We start from the raw sequence: 12,458 nt of genomic DNA, 5'->3' as shown, positions 1-12,458 counted from the left end.
GATTACACCGACATATTTGTGTGGTGTAGAATCAATCTTCATTTTATAAATAGGGACATATGTTATAGAGAAAAACATCTCAAAAAATGTCTCTTCTTGAATTCCTGATTAAGGCAGAAGTTTATTTCAACGGAAATAACTCTCATGATTCAAGCTTCTAGATGGTGCCACATCCCTCGCCAACTTGACAGTCAAGCTGTGTGAGTTGATGCCTGATACCGATAACAAAACAGTGAGAAAGATCAAGTTTCGTGAAGATTGGATTGATAGTAATGGAAGCGTGAAGTATGGTGTCCAGACGACATCATCTACTGTCAACACATCAAGCCTCCTCATGTACTCCATAACATCACCTCAAACCTCTAGTCTGCCCTTCCATCTCCTCTCCATTGGAGCACTTGATGGGACACGCTGCAGTCTCCTATCAAATATGTCGGGGAACTGCTCGTATATCAAGCATTGAACAAATAAAAAAAATTAATATGACTTTTAACAAATAGGCTCAAGTAACAACGTAAAAATCAAAAAATAAATGTTAGTATACCTGTAATAGGCTCAAGTAACCATCTAGCTATCTGGCATCAGGCTGGGAAGCAACTCCAAGGGCCGTGTATAACATAGTCGACGCCGCCACTCGTCAAGCCCAGTTTGGAGTGTCTAGGCTACTGAATAGCAAAAGGTAGCGAACATCTATATAGACTCCAGACTTGTCCGCAAAGATAGTAGATGCCATCAGTTGTAGTATGTACGTCCTAGCTGAAACCTCATACTCTGTGCCGCCACAAGCTCCTTGTACATGTCTCTCAACCAAGACATCCTAAGGTGCAACCCTCTGTTAGTGGCAAACTCCTCGATGACCATACCCTCATCTACCTCCAAATCCTGTACAACCTGTGCCAACACCATCGCCTAGTTAATATGGGGAGCGGTGAAGAATGTACCAACAATGAGAATATGAAACAAAGATGAGACATCATCCAATGTGATACTCATCTCCCCAAATGAAAGATGAAAGGATGATGTTTCAGGGTGCCACATAGGCATGGGATAAAACTCATATCCGCGGGTAAAACCCGCTTTGATTGGGTTTGGATTTTCCCCGATTATAAAATAAGGGGACGGGTCGGGTAATGGGGACACTAGTACCCACCCCGAACCCGCCCTCGAACCTACCCCGTTTATTTCATTATTATTTATATTATTAAATATGTGGCTGATGTTTTAATAATTTGATTTGTATTTATTATTTAAAATGTATGTATGAAATTTTTTGAGATTGTTTTATTTTATTATTTATAATGTAATTTGAGTTTGGGACGGGGATGAGGATTGATTTGGGATTCGGGTTTGGGTTTGGGGGAGGTAAAAATCGTACCCGCCCCACCTCGTTGCCATGCCTAGTGCCACCGCTCAATAAAAACTGACAAGAGGGAGACGTCGTGCATGGTAAGTGAGCACTCAGCAAAATCTAGCAGGCTGAAGTCGGTAACAACATGCTATGGGATGCGACTTTCAGCATCAGATGCTCATGTAAGAAACAAAATATAAAAAAATCAATAATCTTTTAGATAGACAATCGAGCCAAAATAATCAATAATCAATAATTTACAACAAAAAATATAACATGTATACCCCGCCCTATCATATATGGCATGCAATATGGTCACCATTTCCTGTGAGCACGGACCTCTCAGTATGTCCTTCTGGATAGGCTCCATCAGTATGAACTGATGACTCTGTAGACGCATATATCGTGACATCTGTATCAACAGGAGACACCTCATCAAATGCCACAAGAGCTTCCTCAACAACCACCTCTACCGAGGGTACTTGCTTCTCCATATCGGGCACCACCACAGCTGCATCCTCCACAACCGGTACCTCCACAAATGGTTTCTCCACAAATGGTACAACCACAACGGGCTCCTCCACAGGCACAGTCACAACTGGCTTCTCCGCAAGTGCCTCAAATGCAGTAGCAACTCTAGCATTCCGGCTTCTAGATGCGCGGTACTGCGTCTGATAAGTCAACCGTTTCCGATGAGAACCGGTCGGAGGATGTCTTCCAACCCGTAGCTGAGTAGCTTCTACATCATCCCTCTGGGCCTAAGTGTCTTCCCGTTACGAAACCGTCTTTACCTCAAGTATTCACTGAAACAAATAAATAAGCCAAAAAAATGAACTGCCGAAAAATTTGAAATTTCCTGTATTTTTCAGAAAATTTTGAACTACCGAAAAATTTAAAATTTACGATATATTTTAAAAAAATTATACTACCAAAAATTTCAAAATTTACGGTACAAATTCCTCTAAAAAGTATCAGAAATTTCAAAATTTCAGGTAATTTTTACCAATTTTTTTGCAGAAATACCAAAAATACTTATTATTTGGTAAAATTTCTTGTATTCGCCTCGGTTAATCTCTCCTACTTTGATGTAGATGATTTCATTATGATTTCATTTGTTATTCAAATTATTTAATTTGTCATCATTGAAATCAATAAGGAATTTTGTTTGTATTTTTTCTTATAATACTTTTAACTATTTATCATTTTATTTCCCTCTAATATCAAATTATATATTATAATTTGAAAAATGATATGTAATTAGGATTATAGGAAACAACATAACTCTACTTACTAATGTATATCTTAGAACATTTTTAGGGTGGTGAACTATAAACTATTAAAAAAATTAGTTTTTGTGAGACCAAATTGCCACCGAAGATTTAAAAAATATTTAATTGATCTAATTTATTTTTATTCTAATAGTGATTGTTTATAAATAATTCACCCATAACTTCTCTATCGCATCGCGCATAAATACAAAAATGTCCCTAGATTTTGGAGTTGTATCTCCGGACGCACCAAACGTTTACTGAAAACCCAATTATTCCAAAGATGCATATCCAGAATAATGTCGACAGAAGGCAAAAAAACAAAATTGAAAAATACCAACTTAAGAAAATCAAAATACCATTGATATCATAAAATCAACAATACATAAGGGATCAAACATTAACTTCAATATCCAGGTGGATGTTGTAACATCTTGATAATATCATCGACTGATCTTGAAACAGTCGCATCCAACTCGATCGAAACTTTTGATTCTAAACAGAAGAAGGTTCTCCACATAGCCCGTAAATCAGCAGCCGTCTTCAGCTCATGGTTGCTGAAGGATGGCGAGCGATACTCGATCTTCACAATTTTGCAATTGTCGCCATATGGTAGAAGGTACTACAGTGTGTATTGCAGATCTTCAAGAGGGGTGTACTCGGTGATCTTAAATTCTCTTGATGGTGCATTGTCGGTAAAGTGAACATTTCCAACATGCCAAATGATGTTCATTCTGGTTTTTGATGTTTTGGTATGCGACAATATGCTAAGTGAGCTTATTTATAGTCGTTGGAGGTTAACATGGACCTAACAAATGCTATCTTGTGACATAACACATTATGAAAATTTAACTTCAAAACGACCATTTATTCCTTTTTTCTGGAGATGTATTTCCGAAATCTTCCCTGGCATAACAAACAGAAGCAGAACAGGCAGAAACTTGTATTGAATGTAGATTTTTTTTTGACATACTACAAAATGTATATTAGACACCATAACAAATTAATAAAATGTCACTTACAATAAAATGATAAATAACTACTTAAATGAACTAAAATAATTGTCGTCGGTCAAACCTACAAGTGGTACCCCTTTTGACTTTTCTTTATTTTTTTTCTATTTCAATCTTGCTCAATTTGGTGTACTCTTGCATCCTTTCAATAAATTGGTCCGATTAAGTCTCAAATTTGATTGTATAATGAGCAGCCCATTCTGGTGTGTAAGTGGTATATGACATCCTGATTTCAAATACACTTGAACAAAATATCGCGGATTTCAAACCCACCCAACATAGATGATACGATCACTGGAGATTTGGTGGTGGAGCAATGCACAATGGGAAAAACGTTTCCGAGAAATCAATCTTGTAAGATCAATACATACTCTCTCATAAGCACTTTCTATGAGATGACCCATCTTAGGGAAACACATCCATTTACTCTACATTCAATTGGGTTAAATGTAATACAAATGGTGCTGCTAAAGACAACTATGCGGTCATAAAGCATGTGGAGGTATATGACTATATTCAAAGACCAATTTGCAATATGTAGCTAAATTGTATGACTTTGGATCAAGACACCATCATTGTCAGTAAAATTTTCAATGAAGACAACAACTATGTGGATAAGCTTACAACTTTCATTTTTCGATAAAGTAGAGAAAAAGGCTACTAGATTGGATTAATCTATTAGGAATGATGTATCTCCTAAAATAATACTGGTATTTTTACAAATGGTTGGATGAGCTTTAAACCAAGCATCCAAATTTTCTAAAGAAAGTAATTCTGGATTAAATTTGATCTACCATTTAATAGAAAACTTTCTTACTAACAGAAAGATAGGACACTCTTGCCATAATTGCTCACAAGTAAAGGTCCAAGAGGTAATCCAGGTAATAGTAATACCAAAAGTTGCACAAAAAGATAACAATGCCTTATGCGGAGAACAAGTAGTATTTAAAGTAAAGTATGAATTTTCCTTAGAGGCATGAGAAGGGAAAATATCCATATTTGGTCCAATTAAGTGAAACCACTGGATAAACCAGTAAGGAAAATTTAATGATATATCTTTATTGAACCAGATAAATTAAGTGTGGTTAAAAGGACCAACGACTAAAAATATTAGACCAAACATCCATGTAATACAAATAATTAATTTTTTTTTGGAGTATAAGACCTCGAAAAGGATTTTACTTTTATGGGAAATAGTTTCCAATCGGATGGAGATAATACTTTAACAATTTTAAACTTTGAGAACTTAATTTTTGTTTTATCATTCTCATCAACTTGATGAGTGAGAGATATAGAGTCCGCATCTACCAGAAGGAATTCATAAATTTCTCTGCTCTTTAAAGAATCTTTTAGTAAAAAGAAAAATACCGGGGGGGGGGGGGGGGGGGGGGAATTCTCGAAATAACGAGGCGTCTGAAAGGCAGTAATTTGGCTCCACAGGAAAAATATGATCAGACAAATTTTTAGTAATAGAAGTAGATTTTATAGTAGATGGAGGAGTATAATATGATAATTTTGAAGAAGGTATAATTTGAGGAAAAGTATGATCAGACAAATTTTTAGTAATAGAAGTAGATTTTATAGTAGATGGAGGAGTATAATATGATAATTTTGAAGAAGGTATAATTTGAGAGGATAAAGGGGTAGTGATCTTTTGAGTAAATGATAGAGGAGATAATAATGCAGACCTTATTATTAGTTAGGGTGAGGAAGGGTAATGGATAGGTGATTTTTTAGATATAAGAATGAGATTCTAAAACTATGGATTTATGGTTTGAAAGTAATGGGGGTCGATATTTGTCTCTTGGATAGGATAGAAGAAGAGCCTTGATGGGATGCCACTATCATCGAGAACGTACACATTAAGTGTCTTTCTTGGAATAGGTAACATTCTGCAAGGAGTCTATGACTGTGTGTCCCTATACCACTAATGCGCTTCCTCTACCTCAGGATACTCGAGTATTTTAAACAATTTCTTTTTATGAAATCTAGATCATTGGTAGTGCATCTCACATTTCCTAACATAGCGAATTGTACTGCCCCTAATGGCTAAGGTACACATAAAGGGACCATGAAGTACCATTTTCCCATTTCATCCATTTGTGAACCGCAAAAGTTCTTCTTCCTTGTATTGTCAACTTTACTCTTTCTTGTGTGCTCTTATGCACTGATTTTTTTAGTAGATTCATTTGTGATATCTTGTTAATTTGGTGGTATCAGAGACACACATGCGATCAACTCATCTATTTTTAAGGTAAGGTTTATATATTTTCTTCTTCTTTCGCTTCCTTTATTTTTAGGGTTTCTAGAGAGTATGTTTCTGATGTTCTAATGTTCGAATTTATGTTATTGCCATGTTTAATCAGAGTGTTGAACCTTTACCCTTTCATGTGTATTGTCTTGTTTTTGTATATTTTCCTTTTTGGTATTAAAAATATTTTTCAGAATGGAGACTCCACCTATCATGCTTCATAAGTCAAGGGGAGAATGCGCCTGGTTTGGACCAAGCATTCAATAAGGCGGGACCTTTGATTAAATAGGGAGTACTTGTTCTTGAGGATGGTGAAAGGGTGTGTAGAAAATACGACATGTGCATCATTCCTCTTCATAAGTGTCTGTTTTCTTTGATAGGTTTTCGTCTCCCCTTTACAATTTGACCTTTTGAACTATGGTACCCAATTATTGTTGGGTCCTTTAGGGTTAGTAGGTTTAAGGTGACTCAAGTTATTAGATTTAAATCTATTTGACCACTTTATATTTCATTTTGCTAAAATAACAAGGCTTAGGATGGTCAAGCTTACAACAACAACTGCATCTTTAAACACAATGATTGATTTTCTTTTTAGTATGACGTATGTTACTAAAAAATTTAGAATTGGTTTTAGGTTTATAACCTAAACCAATTTTACTATATGACGCTCTTCGATTACCTTGAAGAAGATTCAAGTTAACTCTTCCTTTAGTGATTTTATCAAGTGTGTTTTGTAATTCATCATTTTAATTTTTCAAAACATCACATTGACCATACTTGATAGATTCAACTAAGAATTCTTGAGAAGAGGAAGAGTTATGAATTAAAATATTTTGTCTTTCTTTAAGACTTTCTATTTCTTTCAAGAGGTTTTTATTTTCAAATTCAAAGTAAGAAGTAATGTTTTTAGAGTTGGAGACAAAATGTTTTAACTTACCGTTTTCTTAATTTAATTTCTTGCAAATTCTAAATAAATCACGATAAGAGAAATGTGAAGTTATCTCGTCTTCTTCCTCATCTTCCATGAGACAGATGTTAGCTACTTTATCATTTAAGGAATCCATTTCATTTTCATCCAATGAGATGTACGCTTTTTTCCCCTTGTTTTTTAGGTTTCTTGAACTTTATGTGATTTCAGTTTCTTCTTTGGTTTTAAGGACAATTTTCTTCTTCACATCATGTTCTTTGACATATAGTGTTGTCATCATCAAAAACCATCGTAGACATCTAACGATTAAAAACATTTGTATCTGCAAGCACATAGATTTACATAAAATTGAATTAATTTTCTAAACTCATTATCTAATAAAACAAACAACCTTTGTGGTACTAAATTTATTGAACATAAGTGATGATTACACATAAGATTGAATTGAAGATACGACCAACTCTAGTTGAATCACAAAATTCTACCTCTAGATGCTCCACTTTTAAAAACTAGTATTATCCTAGTGTGTGTTTCCATGTCTTTTTGCTGAATCATAGACATTCCATTGAATAGATGCAACTAATTGTATTTTTAGATCAAGTTAGACAACAATATATGGTCAAAGTGACTTGCATCACATTAGACTAACACATTGCGTTTCCAAATCTCTCCAATTTTATTAAACTTTGATTAAATCTAACACCCTTCCAGTCTTTCCAGACATCAATAAAAAAAAAATCACATTTAGATGTGTTATGTATTCATCTGATCTGAACTTCCTTCCACTAAAATATCTTTTTATTTGTAAATGCAAACAGATTCCATTTACGCATATTCATTATTATGTTGGTAAACACTACATTCCCGAAAAAATAGCCACATTCATTCAATAAATAAAGGTGGGACAGATATTTGAGTTTAAAAAAAATAGTTGAAAAAGTGATTCCACCTACCATTTGAAACTTTAGGCATGTTCCACCAATAGTAATTGTGATAAATGGTTTGGTTTGGTGGAAAATGACTTAATAATAAATTAAAAAATATATTGATATAAGTAGTATGAAATATAATTTTTTTGACCGAATATAGTACGCCACATCAATGTTATATTTGTCGTTTTTTACATTACCTAAGCTATAATATTCAAATATATATCTCTCTTATTTTTCTATAGATTTTTTTTCAAATATAGCTATCCATATAAGAGACTTACAACTAATTATTCTTAGAGATTTTCTTTGGCCACCTCCCTACCTTCTAGTCCACCTCTGGTGAAAAATCCAAATTACCTCTGACTTCGGAAATGCATTTCCGAAATGTAAGAAAAAGGTGTTTTCGGAGATGCATCTCCGAAAGCGCCTTTTTTTTTTTGAAAAATTTAACTTATTTCGGAAATGCATTTCCGAAAACACATTTTCGGAAGTTCATTTCCGAAATACTGCGCGTTTTGCAGATTAAGCAAAACAGCCCCCTCCCCCAAATCATTTACCCTAATCTTCTTAAAACTCAACCCCAAAGAGATTTTTGTGCAAACCAGTTCCAAGCTACCTCAAAGGCTCCATCTACTTGCTCTATTACATTCTAAAGTCCTCCAATCTATTCAATAGGTAAGCATTTTGATTTTAAGATCTATGATTAAAATGTATATTAGGGTGTTTACAAATAGTAAAAAATGTATTAGGTTAGGTTTATAGTGATATTTAGGATGTTTAGAATGTGTATACATAGGTTTGAATTTTGATTTTGGGGTCTGCCATTGTAGGTTGCAGAAAAGCTCTGCGCAGGGGTGTTTCGGAAGTTCATTTCCGAAAACACCTCCATCCCAGTTTCGGAAATGAACTTCCCAACTGTATCAGAAGTGCATTTTTTTTTGTTTTTTCATTTGTCTCGCATATTAATCGATTTCGATTGTTTACAGGAACATGTCAGGCAACCAGCCAGCACGCATCAGACAGGGCAGGGAGTCCCAGACTGCGTCGGCTAGACGCGAGCGGGCGGCGACGCAGCTGGTGTCATGTCCAGTTCAACACACTGAGCCTCTATTTTGAGTTCCACCTGGACGCGGCGGCCGAGGCCGAGCAGGAGGGTAACGACCTATTCAGGGAGTACCACCGCGGCTGCGCTCTCCGGTGCTGGTACATGCATGTGGTAGGCGCTGCATGCTTTGTGGACAAGAGTGCCAGGTACGTCGACGTGGCCTACCTCCGCTATTTCATGGACCTGGATACCGTTCACCAGTGGAACTAGGGGTCAGCTACTCTGGCATATCTCTACCAGAAGCTGAATGAGGCCTCCAACTGGAGGACGAGGCAGTTGGTCGGATCCTGCACACTGCTTACGGTACGTTTTATTTTAATACATTATCGTATTTATTTATTTATATATGTTTCGTATTTAATTTTAATACATTATCTTGTTTCTGTTTCAGAGCTGGATCATCTCCTACTTCTCCCGCATCCACGGCTACCACCTCGATCCTGCGTACGTGGACGCCTTGCCCAGGGCCGCCAGATACGATCTCCAGAGGGGGAACGATGCGGTGGGACCATACCGTGGATACCTGGACCGCACTCTGCACGACGACGTCACCTGGAGGCCGTTCATCGACTACGCTCAGATTGTCCCCTTTGACGGCATTGCACTTTATTCTGGCTGGTTGGCTTGCGGGACCGGCATCATGGTTCGATATCTCCCTGAGCGGTGCATGCGTCAGTTCGGATTCGTGCAGCGGATACCCAGGTCACCCTTTGAGGCTGCTCCCGACACTGTGACCCGAGTGCAGCTCACTGCCATATGGGAGCATTGGGAGGATCATGTGGTACCGCTGGAGTACCGTCTCACTCGGGTCACCCAGGACTGACACAGTGAGGAGGGATACGTCACATGGTTCTACCGGGTGTCACATCCTCTTCTGAGACCCGACATTCCCGGCGCTCCTAGGCCAGCACACGAGGAGATCCTGGAGAACCAGCAGGCCGAGGATGATCACGCCATTGATCTCATGCCGATCTGCCAGCGGATATCGATGATTGGACAGGACGCGTTGGATCGAGGTATCGTGGAGCGGGGCGGTCCAGAGGCAGTCGCCGTGATGGAGATGATCGTCACTGATGTGGGCCGTGCGGCGACATACACGCGGCAGAGGAGGTCTCAGGGCGAGAGGTTTAGGCACACCCAATAGTGGTCGGGTTTATATATTTTTTGTTATCGGATTGTATCTTTAGCACACTATTTTTATTTTTTTCGGTTTGTATATATTATTTTCATCGGATTAGTATTTTTTTTTTGTTTATTTATCATATTAGTATTTTCAGTTTATCTATTGCTTATTTTATTTGGCGTTTACGTTTAATTAAAATGCGAGACTGTTTTAGATAAAACATAAAAAAAAACACAGTTTCTGCATAATTCGGAAATGAACTTCCGAAACCCCCCAAAATCTGAACAAAGGTGTTTTCGGAAGTTCATCTCCGCAGACACCCCCCATGAGGTGTTTTCGGAGATGCACTTCCGAATTAAGGAAATTTTTTTAAAAAAAAGCGCTTCGGAAGTTCATTTCCGAAGCAGGGGTATTTTGGGATTTTCGCTGGGGGTGACCCCCATAGGGAGGTGGCCAAAGAAATTTTCTTATTCTTATATACACTTGTACTAGTATATAACTAGCATAAAGATTTATATAATAATAAATTCACATGTGGCATGCACTTTTTAGCCACACAAGCTTTCATTTTCAGTATATAATCTTTCTTTGGTTTTATTGCATGCTTGTCATGAAGAAAGACTCTACAAGTATGCACTAACTTTAATTTCTTGGTCAATCAATCAGTATGCCACACTATCAAAGGCCTTCATTTTATCCACGTGAGATAATATATTACTGTTTTATGTAAATAATAAATGGCAAAAGGATATGCACCATTAATGGTTAAAGACTATATTGAATGATATCAAAAAAGTGAAAGAAAGCAAATTTGACGGTGATTTATAAGAATATACTAAATTGGATTCTTTGCACTCACATTAAAAAACTTGAATAAGAAAGATTCCGAATCTTGTCGACCATAGCATGAAAAGCAAAAGAGATAGATGGTTCCACGAAGGCAGCTATGAATTTATGGTGCATTTAGGTGTGAAAAAGTCTCAAATTAGTTAATATATAATTGATATTACTCATATACTTATTTAATCTCTTACTAGTAAAATACTCGTACTTTTTTTCGTACAGGTTTTATCTGTATGATGTATTGAACGTCATAATTTTTTATTGTCCTTCAAAAAGATAGACGTCAAACACAAAATTATTTTTCACATTATATTGATTTATGTTATTATCGTCTTTTCCCTTTGTAATATACTTGTTTGTCTTCTTTGTTTTACGTTTCTATTCCTAATACTCTAGGTGAAGAATTGTCCCACCCTGAATGGAGGCAAGCAATGATAGATGAAATGTGTACTCTTCAAAGCACTGGTACCTGGGAACTGGTACCTCTACCCCCTGGGAAATATGTAGTAGGCTTTTTACACTGAAAGTTGGACCAGATGGTAAGATCAACCGTTTTAAAGCTCGCTTGGTAGCCAAAGGATAAATTCAGATTTTTGGGTTGGATTATAGTGATACCTTCTCGCTTGTAGCCAAGGTGACATCTGTTAAACTTCTTCTATCTATTGCATCCATTTGACATTAGCCTCTTCATCAACTTGACATAAAAAATGCCTTTTTACATGGTGATCTTGAAAAGGAAATATATATGGAGCAACCACTTGGGTTTGTTGCTCAGAGGGAGTCCTCAAATATGGTCTGTAGGCTACACATGTCTCTTTATGGTCTTAAGCAATCTCCGAGAGCTTGGCTTGCCAGATTCAGCACTATAATACAACAATTTAGTATGGTTCAGTGAAGCTGACATTCTGTGTTTTATCGTCATTCTTCCTAAGGATGCATATATCTTATTGTATATGTAGATGATGTTGTCATAATTAGCAGTGATCAGCAGGAGATACTCTAGTTGAAAGTACATCTCCCGAATTAATTCCAGACAAAAGATCTTAGTAAATTCTGCTACTTATTAGGAATTGAGGTGGCCCAATCTAGAGATGGTTTGGCGATTTCCCAACGAAAATATGTTATGGATATTTAGGATGAAATAGGGCTTTGAATGCCAAACCAGCTGATACTCATATGGATCCAAGTGTCAAACTGTTGCCCAATCAGACGAAGCCTCTGTCTGACCCAAGAAGGTTTAACAGATTGGTTGGAAAATTGAATTATCTCACAGTCACTCATCCGAACATCTCTTTTGCAGTTAATGTGGTAAGCCAGTTCTTAAATTCTCTTTGCCAGGAACACATGGATGTTGTTGTCCATATTCTAAGATACATCAAGTGTGCTCCAGGAAGAGGTATTGTGTATGAAGACAAATGACATACTCATATAGTTGGATACTCTGATGATGATTGGGCGGGGTCGCTGATTGATAGACGATCCACCTCTGGGTATTATGTACTTGTTGGAGGAAACCTTATATCCTGGAAAAGAAAGAAAAAATGTAGTTGCAAGATCAAGCGCTGAGGTAGAGTATAGGGCCATGGCAATGGAACCATGTGAACTTATTTGGTTAAAATAGTTGCTCAAGGAACTTCAAATTGAAGA

Source organism: Vicia villosa, linkage group LG1 (assembly GCF_029867415.1).
Source record: "Vicia villosa cultivar HV-30 ecotype Madison, WI linkage group LG1, Vvil1.0, whole genome shotgun sequence".
Lineage (NCBI taxonomy): Eukaryota > Viridiplantae > Streptophyta > Magnoliopsida > Fabales > Fabaceae > Vicia > Vicia villosa.
This window is presented reverse-complemented; position numbering follows the sequence as displayed.